At 40.6% G+C, this 16,661-nt stretch overlaps 1 long non-coding RNA gene across 1 annotated transcript; it reads left to right on the plus strand.

The window, feature by feature from the left end:
* Nucleotides 1-6,466: 6,466 nt before the first annotated feature.
* On the plus strand, nt 6,467-11,532 carry LOC106036738 (uncharacterized). Its single transcript, XR_001207603.3, has 3 exons — nt 6,467-6,948; nt 7,904-7,973; nt 11,311-11,532. It is a non-coding gene; the product is annotated as an uncharacterized lncRNA (long non-coding RNA).
* Nucleotides 11,533-16,661: the final 5,129 nt, after the last annotated feature.

The following is a 16,661-nucleotide window of genomic DNA, read 5'->3' on the forward strand; positions in this document are numbered from 1 at the left end:
TTAAATAGTTCGGCTCTGGAATAGGGGTAGCTAGGTAGAGGGGTTTCTCAAAACTCATCAGCCTCTTGTCACGCAAGAAATTAAATAAGGGTCTTCCCACTCTTTTTGCAGGGATAAGATAATTCATATAAGGGTAATTATTTTCTGAGTATCTTGGAAATATAGTGAGAGGTACCTAAATTTTCTCCTCAGTTGATACCTCTATAGGCTAGAAGAAAGTTTAAAAATGTCTCAATTTGTACAATATATATATATATATGTATATACATATATGCTTTCCTTTATTTTTCTCCCCCCCCCCAAGAAAGTTTAAAGCCAAATGCTTGATTATAGTTCTCCCACTGGGAAAGTGCTACAGCATCAGTGGACTTGCTTCCACTCACTGTTATCAACCTTGCTCAAAGTCTCACACTGAGTATTCAGAACCAGCTCTTAACCTATAAATGTTTTTAATATTTAAAAAATTTGCCACCTGCCTAAAGACACTGCTCCAATTTATCTATTTCTTCATTATTAATTGGTATATAATACTCTGAATCAGATTATGCATATGTGCAAAGTAGTACGTAAAAAAGGAATGAATCAAATGCAATTCTCTTGTCTCTTTGGTTTGATATCAAACTCTGATAACAGTTCTACTTCTGCCACACATTTCATTATTTAGCTTATAAATTCATGATTTCCACTGTAGTATCACTGAGTGTTGGAAGAGGTGTAGAAAAGGCTCATGATCAAGCTGAGCAGTAAATAACTAAACTACCAATCATGAGAACTAATGTCTACACTTCCAAGGCCATTTCATAGTGCTCTGTGTTGAACCAAGGCATGAGATCTCCATTCTTTTATTAGCCCTCCTGAGAAAGAGAGGATTTAGAGTCATTAATATTCATCTTCCTCTGATATGATTTGGTTTCAGAGACTCCATGGGAACCAGTGAGATTAGAATAATAAAATAATAGTAAAGTGCCTGTGGCAGAAATTGTATATAAAATCCCTCTTATACATACAGTCTCTGGACAGCAACAAGAACATGATAACTGAATTACACTTTTAACAAGATTTTGACGATTGATGAAGCAAGTACAACCCTTAAAAAAGAGTAATCTATCCCCACACACACCCTCCCCCACCCCCCGACACATCTAAGCTGTCAGTAGAGACATCTGGTCCACCTCCTTCATGAATTAGTCACTGCATTTATGTATTGCCTTTCTCAGTGTTCTCATTTACCACAAAACAGGCCAACCCAGCTTATTCTGTTCTGGCATTATTAAAATTGCTATTACCATTGCAAATGCTTCCAGGGAAGATAATATTAATAACAGTCTCTTCCATCAGATCCTGTCAGTTCCTGGGGTGATTTATATTCTTGTCTGCAAGAAGCATTATATAATTTAGAGAGAGCATATTGCTTGGCTCATAGGCTATTTTTCATGGTCTATGATGAGTGCATTGTGATCTGACATTATTGCATTACTGTTTATGCAGCTTGAGATGCATCATAAAGCAGCTAGGAATGAGCCCAAATTCAGATAGATTCTGATCTGGGAAATGAGAAAACCTATCACAAAGATCTTCGGACTGCTTGGCCTTCTTCAGCCCCCAAGTCACGTCCCTTCTGTCTATTGCTGACATCCTTTCCCTACCCAGGATGTGGATGGCAGCTGTTTCAATACGTATCGCCACTGAGCCAGTTGTTGCAGGAGTGATCAGAGGCATCCTGCCAGCCCCAGAACATGATGGGCTCCTTAGGATTGTTCTCTACGTAAGCACCATACTGTGTCTGTGAGGCGACAAGTCACTTCAACTCTTTGGCAAGAGCTGTCTAAGAGGAATCAAGATCAGTTTTTATTTCCATGAAAACAGATGTAATCTGGATCTTGCCAGGAAGCCTGGTGAACACCTCTCATTTGTATAATACAGACTTGAATGGAGCAATCTTATTTTAAACACAAGGTCATGGCACTTGGATTCTATTCCTGCACACTCAATGAAAGGTACACTTTAATTTATGCAGTTTATATACAGCACTTAGGTTCTATAGCAAGCTGCCGGGGCAAATCTTGTTTCCAAAAAATTTGGACTTGTTATCAAGTAGGAGATCTCAGGTCCTATTGCCAGGAAACTGGAGATGGCTATTCCTCTTCATTTAGCTTTTAGAAAATAATAAATTAAACAAAAAGTGAAACTTAATGTGTACTAGATTTACTCAGGTCTGACAAGTTAGTTCAATTTTTAACTAAATCTAAGAGAAGACCTTTCTGAAAAAAAAAAAAAAGAAAAAAAAACCTTCAATGCTTCTTAAAGTTGCTTTTAAAAATGCTTTTTAAAAATGCTTTTCTAAATCAACCATTTCATCTGGGAAATACAAAAACATTTAACCTCAGTGTTCACCCAGCCAAATATTTCCAACTCCTCATTTTGAAGTAGTGTTTTCATTTAAAAATCTTTCCTCAAGGTGCAAGAAATAATTTTGAAAGATAGATAATCACAAAAATAGAAAAAAAAAAAAGTTAAGCATTCTATTCTAGTTAAGGCACTTTGGATGGATTTTGAGATGACGTTTTCTGAGCTGGATTTCTGTCCTCACCCTAAACGTTCAGTTTTAGTTTAGCTTGGAATAAACTAATTGAACTGGGTTTGGCTAGGTGGAGTTAGCTTTCCCTGCGGTGGCCCATACAGCATTGTGCTATTGTGCACTTGTAGCTAGATGAGCATTGGTATCACACCAATGTTTTGTCTATGGCTGAGCAGTGCTGGCACAGCATTAAAGCTCCCTCCAAACCCCTTCCCAGAACCAATAGGCTGGGGTGGGCAAAAGGTGGGGAGGGGACATCACCAGGACAGCTGACCTAAATCAACCAAAGGGATATTCCATACCATATAATGTCACACTCAGCAATAAAAGGTGGGAAAGGGGAAGGAAAAAGGGGGGGGGGGGGGCTCTTTTTATGAAGACATCTGTTCTCCCAAACAACTGCTATGCATATTGAGGCCCTGCTTCCCAGAACATGGAAGAACATTGCTTGTTGATGGGAAGTAGTGATATTTTTTTTTCTCTCTCTATGCTTCTGCACAGTCTGCTTGTATTTCTTCTCTGGTGGTATTTTTTCTCTGGTGTGTATTTTTTCTCTGGTGGTGGTGGTGTAGTAACTATAATCCAATCCTTCCTGTATGGGCAAGTTTAGTCTTTTTAGAGAAAGTATACCCGAGGTGTCTTTCTTTTCTTTTTTTTCTTTTCTTTTCTTTTCTTTTCTTTTCTTTTCTTTTCTTTTCTTTTCTTTTCTTTTCTTTTCTTTTCTTTTCTTTTCTTTTCTTTTCTTTTCTTTTCTTTTCTTTTCTTTTCTTTTCTTTTCTTTTCTTTTCTTTTCTTTTCTTTTCTTTTCTTTTCTTTTCTTTTCTTTTCTTTTCTTTTCTTTTCTTTTCTTTTCTTTTCTTTTCTTTTCTTTTCTTTTCTTTTCTTTTCTTTTCTTTTCTTTTCTCTTTTCTTTTCTTTTCTTTTCTTTTCTTTTCTTTTCTTTTCTTTCATCATGAATAGTTGTTTGACACAAGTAGTTTGGCTATTTCCCCAGTAAATCATCCTCCTTGCATTCTTCAGGTCAGTCTGCTGTTCAGGTCATGACCTAAACACCTGATTCAAGCTGGAATCATATCCAACAAGTCCTTTCTTCCAAACCAGCCATCCACCTGCACAACCCTGCAAGAATCACAAACATGTCTCTGCCCTCATTCTGATAAAGAGCTTCACTCGCAGAGATTCTCACTAGCTGCTCTTTCAGGCTCCTAAAACAATGAATGGCAACCCCTGTCTTAGAAGTATATATTCTCTAATTTGAAAAGCTGTTTCTATCATGGATCTTACATGATAAAATATACACATCCTCTGACTTCAGATCAATAGTAGACGTGTGTTAGAATACTATAAGTGCTCTGACTCCAGCATATGTCTGGGTAGACAAAAGCGTTTCTGATACCCAGCAGACATCAAAGCCTAGAGTGCATTTCAGGTGGTATAGATTTCTCTCATAAACTGTTAATTTTATTATGTCTGTTGACTTCAACAGACATGAGAAAAACAAACAAATAAACAAAAAACAACAACAACAAAACAGTTTTGTTTAGATCCTGGCTTCCTTTAAGGAACAAACAGTGCTACAGAAGTCCTGCAGGAGCTGACTACATGAGTGTGGCTGCTCTGCCACCCTTCCCCATTCACCAATGAATATATAGCTCACAAATTTGCTGATATATTTAGATGCCTGACAGTCCAGTCAAACATGATGAAAACCTCAAATCTTCAAAACTAGTCTGTAACCTAACAGAACACAGCCAGTGTGAGGTAGTTAGGTGGTCAGATTATACCAATATGTTAAGATACCATATGTATCAGCTATCAGCTGCAATTATTAGTCACTTGAAAAGACTTGGCCAATTAGTTGTTTAACTGAGGTCAATTACATAACGCCTAAAGTCCTGTAATTACAGGAGCATATTCCTGGAAGGTGGCTTGAAGACAAGTGTAGGGCCAACTGCCTCTAGTGTAATGCTGGTGAAACCACTGGAAACCTGCTGAGAATGAGCATGTCCCAGTGCACAGAGCTGTGTTCTTGTCAGCTGCACACTAGCATCAGGCAGTCAGCCCTACAGCACGCAGCAACAGTTTGGTCTCCTTGTCTTTGCAGTGCATCCTAGTAGTGCATCCACGGCTTCATTACTGTGGTAGCAATCCTTGCAGGACTACATAGCACTGCAAAGGACAGCTTTGGTAGCCAGGCTGCTAAAATGAAAAAGCTGTGTAATACTTTCTAGGATGTGTCTTTTTGCTATTCTGCCTTTTAGGCACAGAGTCCACCCTAGGATATATCACATTGAATCCTCTTACAGGTATTCTGCTCACAGAGTGCTTACAACTGAGACAAAAGAAACACAAATAATAAAAGTATCAGCTTCTTGAAGATGTACCAGTCTTATTAAGAAGTCATTTCTCCGGGCAGGAAATGCGTATTTTTCTCTGGCATGCTTATCTGATAAAAACAGTGAGTTGACTGAGGATATATACTGCACCTGTACATATGCTGATACTTTGTTCCCCAGTAGATTCTTGTCATAGGTTTTAAAATATCACAAATAATTCATTTTTGCCCACATATGGACAATGTAGACGCATGCTGTATAGACTGCATTTCAACTAGTTATTTTAACACTGTTTGCTCTATACCCCCCAAAAAAAAAAAAAAAAAAGTTTTGTGCTTGATTAGCTCAGATTAACCAGGTTAGGGTCTAGATGTGTTTGGGCAGTGTGTATGGTACAAGTGTGTGTATGCATAAGCATACCTATCCCGGGCTGCATCAAAAGCAGTGCGGCCAGCGGGGCAAGGGAGGTGATTCTCACCCTCCACTCCACTCTTGTGAAACCCCACCTGCAGCACTGCATTCAGCTATGGGGCCCCCAGCCCCAGGACAGTGACCTGTTGGAGTGCATCCAGAGGAGGCCATGAGGATGCTCAGAGGCTAGCTGGGGCTTTGAGCAACCCGGTCTGGTGGGAGGTATCCCTGCCTATGGCAGGAGTTGGAACTGGATGAGCTTTAAGGCCCCTTCCAAATGCAACCCATTCTATTGTTCTATGATAAACATGCACATCTTTTTCCTTGAAATTGGTTTCTTTGCAAATCACTTTCCTAAATTGTCCTTCCTGTTATTAAAGAAAATTATTAATTGATTAATCTATACCTGGCCTACAAGGAAGAAGGAGGTGGTTGAACAATTTCAGGAGTTTACTCCTGGTGTAAGAAAGAATGGAATGTCCAAATTGTCAAGAAACTCAGCTAGGCAAGGGAGTTTGCTGGCAGATCATATAAATCAGGGGACTTGCATGCAGGAGAAACCTACACTTCGAAAAACTGTAGAGACAGACATATGAGTGCTGAATTAATGATGTGAAGCAGCAGACAGTGAAAAATGCACTAAAAATGAGGAGGCTACAGTAACCTAGATAGAAATTACTAAGATTTGGGGAAGTTTTCTGTCTGGAAAGAAAAGAACAGTTAACGAAAATTCCTAGAGATAAAAACTGTTCCACAAAATCAAGTCACAATTCCCTCTTAGCATTCATAAATAGCCCAAGATCTTGTTTACAGTTGTAATTTCTATTTGATGGAGTTATCGTCAAAGAGATTAGCAACTCCTTTCAGTTCTGAGCCATTTAAATTTAGCAGCAGGAAAAAGAAGTTTGTTGAGTGTGGAATCCACCCCTGCTGCTCCAAAACAATCAGAAACAGGAAAAAGTAATCAAAAGGGAGTTTTAATGAATTATAGGGCCATTGTTTATTGGAGAGGGCTGAAAGCATAAAGCCCAAGCCTGGAGGACCTCTGTGACCCTGCACTGCCTCTTGGTGGCAAAATATTTGCTTGAAATTACGTCAAAACAACACAATGTGTGTGTCTGAAGGCCAAGGGAGGGGGAAGTGTTGAGAAAAATAGTGGAAATTCCCTGTGTTTCTGAATGTACCGAAGGCTTTCCTTGAAAAACAAGGCGATAAACAGCAGCTGTATTTATATGCCCAAGCTAGTGCCGACAGCATCTCCCTCGACAGTGTGAAGGGGAAGGCTGCATCTGCCAGACAGCCTGAGAAGGAGTTGCAGTCCCTTGCTCCACGGCAGCCTAGGGCAGGGGCTGCAGAGCTGAGGGGCAGTGCCTGGGGCAAGGGACACGGGCAGAGTCAGCTGCCAGGGCCTCGGCCATCCCCATGGCAACTGCAGCTGGCAGCCCCAGGCAAGGAGCCGCCAACACTGTCTGATGTGCCCATCAAAGTGAAAGCTTCACAGGGGGGTGAGGAAGCTCTTCTGACAGACTGAAAACAGGAAATTTGCTCTTCCAAGGAAATAATTACACAGCAGTGCTGGGTTTTTGGTTAAGGAGACTTCTGTTGCTTTCCCAGAACTCTGAGGTAAATAGGTGCAACATTAACTCATAATTTCCCTGTGGTGCTCACCAGCAGTTACTTGATCAGAAGCATGTGTCAGAAAGCAGTCTGCTGCACCTGCCGGGTCAGGGAAAGAGAGTGTTCATCTCTGTGTACCACTGGTGACTTTTTTGCTGGAGAAATCTCTGCCAAAATGCTCATGACTTGAATGTAAGGCTGCTCTAGGGAATGGGTCTAGACCCCACCAGCCTTTCCAAAAGCATCTCAACAGGAGGAAGTCAACAGGTATTAAGAAGAAAGCAGAATGTTTCTCAGGGAAAATGGGCACACTGAAATCAACAGCAGATTGAATGGCTCAGAGAGCAGCTTACGCTGCAGTGGGCTTACGCCAACTGACCTGCTCAGCCACACTCTGCATGACCTGGAGAATTTGTCCGCCTGTCAAAGTTATATCCCCAACATGCCTCCCAGATCCTTGGGAAAGGTACAATAAATGTGATGGTCATGAGCTGAATGACCTGTCCAGGCATTCATCCCCTATCTTTCAGAAATTGCACTCAATCAGTCAGATGCACCATGCACAGCTTTACAGCACCCAAACAGCTGAGAAGGGACATGTTCTGCACACTGTGGAACTACATAGGAAGCAACTCACAATAGCATCCACATTAACAGTCTCTATGCATTTTTTTTTTTCAATACCCAGCTAAAAAGCAAGCTTTCACCTTGCATATTACACCCGGGCCAGCATGTCACTGACAACACTTACATTTTGTTATTACTGCTATTACTGTTATTAGCTAATAACACATCAGCACAATATATCACATAAACGACCAACTGAAGGAGATGGAACTTCATGCCGTTCATTAAGACTGGAGGGATAAGTGTCAGCTGCCCCAAAAATAACAGGGAATGCTATTTGTCACAATACTTCAGTTCTAAGATGCATTAAAACTACTGTTGCTTTGTATTTCAGTTTCACAAGACAGACTGTCAAGCCAGACCAAGTATTTGTATTTCACCAAGACCTACTACACTATGAACAGGTTTGCTAAGACCCTAGATTTTATTTCACTTTTACCTTTTTAAAAATTCCAAATACCCATGTTTTATCTGAACAAGATCACTTATCTAGGCATATGGCTTTTTGGTCAAATTCAAAACCATAGCTCTGTCCAAATTCGTATAATTTGCTATTCATTCTTATTACTCCACCAAGAAGTTAAAATATTTTAATTAGATAGAATGTGTAGATTTAGGTTGCAAATAAAAATTGTAAAGCGGAAAACACCCATAAAGAGACTTACAAGTGGCTACTAAAATTCAGATTCTTCAGATTTTTGCAAGCCCAGTTAAATATTTTTGACCCATTAACATCCACAGCACCTACAGCTGCCACTAGAGCTGCAGACATCATTTCTGCAGGCCAAGATCAAATGACCTCACACTGGACTCCACAGAATTAAAGAACAGATTAGAATATTCTAAAGCATTCAGGCCCACTGACTGCATCTGAAAAATTCACACACACTCAACTAAAACATGTTTGTACAGTTACATACATGTAAAGTGATTTTATAGAACAGGCACAGTACTGTCATTCTGACCTGAGGTCTTGCACCGCTATAATTAGCAACTGTAAACACAGTTCCATTTGGTTTATCTACATCATATATATTAAGAAAAGCCCACCTTGATGTCATGCATTTGTCTAAATAAGACCCAAGATGTTTGTTACAAGTTACTCTGTTAGAAGTGTAATCCACAAAAAATGCAATATACATAAGCTAATACTATCCAGTTCCTCTGCTTTCTCTAAGATGGTAACTTCAGAGCCATTTCTGAATTTAGAATTAGATTATGGATTTGCACAGACAAACCAATACTTATAAGAACATCATAGAACCATAGCATGGTTTGGGTTGGAAGGGACCCTGAAGCTCATCCAGATCCAAATCCTGCCATAGGCAGGGACACCTTCCACCAGACCGGGTTGCTCAAAGCCCCAGCCAGCCTGGCCTTGGACACCCCTCCAGGGATGGGGCATCCAGGGACAGGCCATCCAGGCCGCTCCTCAGGGCAGCCTGTCCTAGTGCCTCACCACTCTCTGAGTAAAGAATTTCTTCCTAATATCTAATCTAAATCTCCCCTCTCTTAGTTTAAAACCATTGTTGTAACAAAACCCTAATTACAACGTTTCTTCATAATTTTTGTACTTACTCTCCAAAGCCAGAAGCTCTCACAAACACTCATTCAGATGTCAATCTGGAAAATACTTGCATGTTTAAAACATTATTTACAAACGAAATGCAGGTCATCAGCTTGACTGTTGGAGCAGAAGTGTGTGTGTATATATATATATATATTTATATATATATTTTTTTTTAAGCTGGCAGAAAAAGTATCTGTCTGTGGTTTCCTTTCTTAATGAAGGAAAATGTATTTTACCTTGTCTTACGTCTGTAAACAAAAGCAGATCTAGGAAAAAAAGAAAAAAAAGAGCTATGGTAAAAGGCACAACTACCCCCTCCTTCCTCACTGCTCACTCTCTCTTGTGATTGTGTAAAGCAAGGAAGTTAAAGGCTGGTAGAGACTGAAAAACATGTTTTTCTTTGAAAGTTCATCCACAAGAATATTTATCAGCTGTTGGCAAAACACACAAAAAAATAATATCTTTTTAAAAAGCCATAAACAAGTGGGTCACTTTTTCACTGAAAAACGGAGGATGTTTGAAGTCTGCTGTGAAAAACATGTTTTTTATTTGATTTTTTTTTTCCCCTGCTCACTGGAAGTCACTCAGGTCTTGTGCTGCTCAGATCTTTAGTACTATACAGTGTATTTTTGTCTCGTGGTCAGACAGTTTTCCTTCCTCATGGATGAATGTCATCAAAGCTATCCATGGAGAACAGAATCTAAAAACCCACTTGTTTATCTGGCTTCTGTAAATAACTGGCTAGTAGAATGGTCAGACAAAGATGGGTACATGGGCAGAGACAGGCTGTGTCCACGCCATTCAGAGTAGTCAGAGCAATATTGCTGGAGGGCTCCTGGCAGACTGCCCTCCAGAAAGTTTCTGGTTTGGAGGATGAAGGAGCTACTTCTCTGAAGCCACCATTTTTATGTGTATTCTCTGTAGCCACTATTCTCTGTAGACTACATCAGGTCCATAGTCCAGCCAAAGCCAAAACCCAAACCTTTCTCTGGTTTAATGCAAGCAGCCTATCAGCTCTCAGGGTCCAGGATGGCCTTGTGGATGTGTAAGGACATGATAAACTACGGGCTGTAGACCTCTCACTTGTTCTCTGAGTCCTTCTATAACAGTGCTCAAAAGGATCTTCCAAAAATGGATTAAAAATCTTCTCCCACAAACCAGTGCCCAAAGAAGAGAACAAGTTAGAACAAAGTCGTTTGTTTTTCTTTGCCCAGTTAATTTCCTAAGTGTTCAGTATGCTGAAATCACAGCACTTCACAAGACTTTGAAGAGTGCTTCATTATGGTAGGAAGGACATTTAGAAAATATGGAGTGATGAAAAATGTCCCAGAACTAGCCTGACTTAAACTGTAATGGCTTCAGTAAAGAGGTGTGCAGAGCACTGCAAGAAGCAAAGAGGCCACTCTATCTGTGTTGTAATGATCTAGAAGTAATGGGCTAAAACCACACTGACACATAACTGGTTCCATCACTATTGCTTAAACTAAGGCATATAAAAGATGTTGTCTGAGTGATTGTGAAAATGGTCTGGTTCAGACATAGCAAAAGGTGCCCTGAAGTGATAGAAATGCAGGTAAAATATTGTCTAGCTTCCTGAAAAAAAAAAAAAAAAAAAAAAAAAAAAAAAAAGTGCAAATATCCTAACTTTAGGAATGCAGAGTACTTTTAACCACATTGAAAATATATGAGCTAGTGGGTGCTCCATAGCTCTGAAAAAACAGCCAAGTAAAAGAGAAAAAAAACCCTATAAAACAGTGCAGGGCAGGAACATTTGGGAATACAGTGGAGACTCCTGATTAAAGCACTGTGAAGAGATAGAGACGATGAAGCTGTCTCCATTATTAGAATCAATTACATTAATGGATATGAGAACAGGGTGCAGGTAAAGACCAACTGCTTCACAGGCATATCAATAATGAGGTGTTAGTGTTTCATATCTCTCCTTATAAATCAAACCACTTAAGCAAATTAAAGGCTTCTTTATTGTCACTTGAATAAATTGTGTCCCTCTTTTTCTCTGCTTGGATCAAAAGTGGGCTCTCAGATTTCTGACCCAGCTTTAGAGGTATCATAAGTACTACCATCCAGCATACAAATTTATTGTGTCTTGTCACGTGAGTCCTCCATATTAAAATTCTTTCAGCTGGACTTTTCTCCTCTTCTTTTGATAGCGTGTCACTGAAGACATGAATCTGGGACTGGCATATAGAAGAAAATAAAGTATGGGAGAAGTTGCAGTGTGTCCATGCTTTATCAAACAACAAGGAATTCAGAATGTTTTTATGTTTAACAGCCCAGCCCAGGTGCAAAGAAAAGTTCTAAATCAAACTTCTTATTACCTCTGACTTGAAAGGCAACTGTGATACAAATTTATGAGAAGCCAAGTTTCATTAATTCCAGGGCTCAATGCTTCTGACAAAAAAGTACTGCCAGAAGTGAGAAAGAAGATGTTTTTACTCTACTTTGACAAAACTGGTGTACCTCCACTTCCATGTTTTGTGTATCTTTCCTTCAGTGATGCTAAAAATGTTCAAAATATATGACTGGGGGCTCATTCATTCAGCAGTAGCATTTATATGGTAATTGTGCCTACAGAACAACAAAGAAGTGCTCCTAAGAAGCAAACTGCTCAGATACTTTCCACAGAGAAGTCCTTGTGAAGTCTGGACCAGATGTTGAAATTAAGAATGATAAAGGAAATAGGATTTTGCCTGCTGTGTTTGCTCTTCCCATCTGCTGCCTTTGGTAAAACCTCTGGGTCCCACCTGGGAGCTGAACTGACCCAAGATGCATTATGTGTCACCAGTCCTCTGTGGACATCCCAGGCTAATCTTGGGCAGCCTCTTCTAATTCACCCTTTGGTTCACTGTACAAGATACCACCTACATGGAACACTTGTAAACTAAACCACAGACAAAAATGTGTGATCAGTCAAAAACAATTTAGGTAAACCTTCGACAGATAACTGGGCACAGGGGGATGACTGAACTGAGTCAAGCCTTGGTGATCCTTCCAAGCCTTATATGTTCGTGATCCTATTATTACTGAGAACAGCTCCTGAACTGCAATGAGATCATATGGGATATTTTCATCCTTGCATAGCTGAAATGCTTTAGATATGCTTGCTTATAGGCAAAGCCATGCCAGGCAGAAGGGAGAGATTTGAGTGCTAATGATCCAGACAAAGAACATATCTGAGTGCATTGGCTCCATAAGGCTTTCATGCATCCTGTGTTGCTTACCCAGCAAACTGTGCCCAGTGTTGGTGGGGCTTCCCACATACATGCCAATGGCCAAGAGCAAGCTGAAAAAGTTTTGTCTGGTTCAATGAGAAGTGAGTTAGCATTGCAGGAATGCCTCACACCCTTCCTCACATGTGCTTCCACTTGAAGCACTTTGACTGCAGCCAGGCCAAGCAATAACACCCTGGGAGCTGGGAGCTACTTGGCCTGCTCTAGACATGGACGCATACAAAAAAAAGTCTTGGCTGCCTACAAGAGAGACTGAAGATGGAGAGCAATGCTCAGGATAAGACCAAAATGAAATTTTTGGCATTACAGAACTTCTTCACGTCAGTTTCGGCTCCCAGCAGAGCTGCCTCCAGGTGGTAGATATATCACAAGCAGTCCTGTAATTTGGGCCACTGAGAAAAATTGTTCCATAATCTGATCACATAACTTTACATTACCTTTCCTCGTGCAGTACCTCATAACCTCAAGTTTTAAGAGCTAGGTTTAGGCTTTCTCCCCAAAGAACAAGTCACAGAAACAATGTTGAACTGGAAACACTTTAATAGATGTCTTGTGTCTAACTAGTTCTCCTTACATTTATAACTTGTATTTGGCTTAAAACATACTTCACTGTATCTGGTGAGGGCGCTGAAGGTGAGCTTGTCTGTTTATGACCCAGGTCAGTCAATATAGCAAAACAAATTGGTTGTCTCAGCAAACTTTTCTTCTACCCTTAAAATAAAAATAACTTCTAGTTAAAGGATACACTTGCTTCTGTGTGTATGAAAATTAGAGGAAATTTCATGAGAAACCCTTCTGCTGTAAGGCTTCTCTACCCACTAGTGGCAAGGGCATTCAGGCAGCCTGGATTACAGCAGACATAACCCGGTACATAACAGCTTCCCCTGTGGTCAGTAACACAGCATATCACTGTAGGTACAAACATATATGAAATAATCAGGGTAGGTTTTGAAGGCAGCCATTCTATAGTATCAACAGCATAGCTTGCTGGAAGGAAATTGGATAGTCTGAGGAATCCTCCCCTGTAGTACTCTACTTTCAGTATTTGGTGAGAAAGGACCTGAATGCAAAGGAAGGGATAACTTTTGAATATTGCTGTATACTACTGTTGTTTGTTTGGTTTGTTTGTTTGTTTGTTTGTTTGTTTGTTTTTCTTAAGCCTGAACACTGGAAAAACTACTTGAATATCCAAATGGCTCAGTTTTATGGGTAGAGCAGACTGGGACAACTCTGTTGCATTGCATTTGCTGTGAAAAGGTGGGGAGGCAGAATTTGTGTTCAAAACCAAAAAATAAGAACAAAGACTTCCCACTGTTTACCATTCTCATCTATTGCACTTGCTTTTATTCTGTGAACTACGCTTTAACTCCCTATCAGATACAGCTGACCTGTGTGCTCTTTTGAAAGAACCCACCAAATCTGAACTTTAAAGCAAATTTGTGACTGTCTGTACAAATACAGAATTGCAGAAGTTAATACTCATTTCAGGTAGGCTCAACTGTCTCTGCTAGCAATGGTCCTTCCCTGATGTAAAATCACAAATATAAGTATAGGTGTAGTTTTCTCGCTGCATTCAAACTACAAATGATTTTCTGAAAGCTCAACTTCGGACTTCTCTAAGTCTGATCATAATAGGGAAAATACTCAATGAGCAAAGCACAAGATGACAATACTTCTTAGCCATAAAATGCTCATGGGATACAAGAATTTGTCACTTTTTAAAAAATGGACTGCATAATGTTAAGATACATCCTGCAAAACACCTGAGAGGGTGACAATGTTGTAAGATTCAGTTGCCTCTCCAATAAGATGGAAAGAGCATATTGTAAAATTTTTCCAGGAGCTGCCAACACAGGATCAACATTTAGTCATGAAGATGAAAAGCGTTTACAAATGCTTCTGATGGAAAGGATTATCATCTGCTAATTAACCTCCAGACCATTTAACAAGGCAGCAGTGTGGGTGCAGAGGTGGTGGGAGCAGTGGTGAACAGAGAGGCAGATTCCAGCCTTTGGGGTAGGATTATGGCTTGAATTACAGCCTCCTGCTGTATCTGTTATGGCACCCCGGTGGTTAATACGAGCCCTCTTTGTCCAGGAGTTGCTGTGGAGACGGTTCCTGTACCGCAGGAAGCAGGGAGAAGAGAAGTTTCCTGTTTTGAAGAAGGTTTAAGAATGATTTTCCTCCAATCAGGCAGCAGATGCCTGGGCAGGAAATGGAGAACGCAGCTGCCAGCCCGCTCTGGGTCAGTGGCTGCGCTAATCAATGCAGGCTGGGTTTCATAGCCAAAAAGGCCCCAGCGATAAGTGGGTTGCAGAGGTAAGGGAGTGACTGGAGGTAGAAGGGGCCTAGAGGGAGACTGACCCTGGAGTGAGACCAAAACAAACCCAAATACTAAGAGGAAATGGGCGTTTGGCTTCCTCCCTATATGTACCTTTCACATGGCACATTGCACCCAGAATATGGCCCTGATAAAAATGAGGCATGTCATTAATTGTTGTGGTTCAAAACAATGCTCTGAAGTAGCAACAATCATTGTTGCTGTAGCTTTTTCTCTTGGTGATTCACTGCTGAGGGAGACTTGCATATATTGGGGGTGTCAAACGCATGGTCCCATCAAACAGGAAACCAGTTATAATTTATCCATCATCTCGATATTTATTTATTTATTTTTTCCTTTTTCAGATGAAATTTAGTGTGTGTGTTTGCTGACCTCCAGGAGTGAAATTCAACTCTGGTCCCAATGAAGCTAGAACTCCTGTTGACATTGTTTGTGCCAAGACAGTCTTTTTGATTCAGTGCCCAATTTTCTTTAATTGACACCAGTTTTATACCCGCATGTTTGACCCTCAGTGGCATTGCTCCTGACTTAACCTTCAGGTTTACTTCGACTGATGCCTGAAGCAGCCATCTGCAATCCTTCCTCTCCCAGTCCATGGTTTGGTTCTCTGCGAAGTTATTTCCTCCAGTGGTTTATGTAACAGCATTTGGGAGGAGGTGAAAGGCTGGAGGAAAACAAGGCTGACTGCAGTAGGTAAATCCACACAAGTGTATTTTTAGCTTCTGTTCTGCTTGTTGTCTGCAGAACTCATGAGCTCTACTGACATAGAATCATAGAATATCCCAAGTTGGAAGGGACCCATAAGGATCATCAAGTCCAACTCCTGGCACCACACAGGTCTGCCCAAAATTTTAGACCATGTGACTAAGTGCACAGTCCAATTGCTTCGTAAATTCAGACAGGCTTGGTGCAGTGACTACTTCACTAGGGAGCCTGTTCCAGTGCGTGACCACCCTCTCAGTGAAGAACCTCTTCCTGATGTCCAGCCGAAACTTCCCCTGCCTCAGCTTAACACCGTTCCCGCGGGTCTTATCACTGGTGATAACAGAGAATAGGTCACCTTCCTCTCCACTCCCCCTCGTGAGGAAGTTGTAGACTGCGATGAGGTCCCCCCTCAGCCTCCTCTTCTCCAGGCTGAACAGGCCCAGTGACCTTAGCTGCATATTGCAAATACAGGTACTGCATGCTTTTGGAGTGCAAAATAATCATGTCCCACTGAGTAAGGATAAATGTGTTTCTGGACATGTCAAGACATGAGTTGCTCAAGCTAAGTTAAGTCAAAGAAAGCTTTGCTTGGGTAAGACATGAATCAAAACTGAGCAAGGATTTGAGAACTAGGCATCTGGGCAGTTGAGAAGGAAAGAAAATCTCCATGACATCGAGGAATGGATGGACCCAGCTGTGGCATTTTGTAAGCTCTCAGATTTTGTACCATTGCCTACAAATATTCCTTTTTTACCAAAATACTAAGCAACAGAAATTTTAGAAACTTGGTATATAACAGGAACCTTGATGACACCATGAACCGTAGTGGAAGCACATAAACCTTCCTGAGAAGACTGGTGTTCTTGCTAGGGGCCCTTTTCTGAAATAAATAAATAAAGAAAGAAAGGAAGGAAGGAAGGAAGGAAGGAAGGAAGAAAAAAACTGAAAGAATCAGATGCTCATTTGCTTAAGCTAGAGTCAAAGACATATTTAGATAATTTCACAGCTTTATTTCTCTCTCTCATTCCTGGGAGACTTCTCTATCCACAGTCCTTCCATCCTCCCCTAAAGCGTTATGGGGTCTGTGTACATCAACCATTCTTCAAAATATATTATCTCCAGCAGTTTGTCATGAGCTCTCTTACTCAGATAATGGACAGCATGTTTTCAATGCTATTCATAAATAACTGGATATTGTTATCCCCTTTTTCTTTTTGCAAAAATA

The sequence above is a fragment of the Anser cygnoides genome, chromosome 10 (assembly GCF_040182565.1).
Source record: "Anser cygnoides isolate HZ-2024a breed goose chromosome 10, Taihu_goose_T2T_genome, whole genome shotgun sequence".
Lineage (NCBI taxonomy): Eukaryota > Metazoa > Chordata > Aves > Anseriformes > Anatidae > Anser > Anser cygnoides.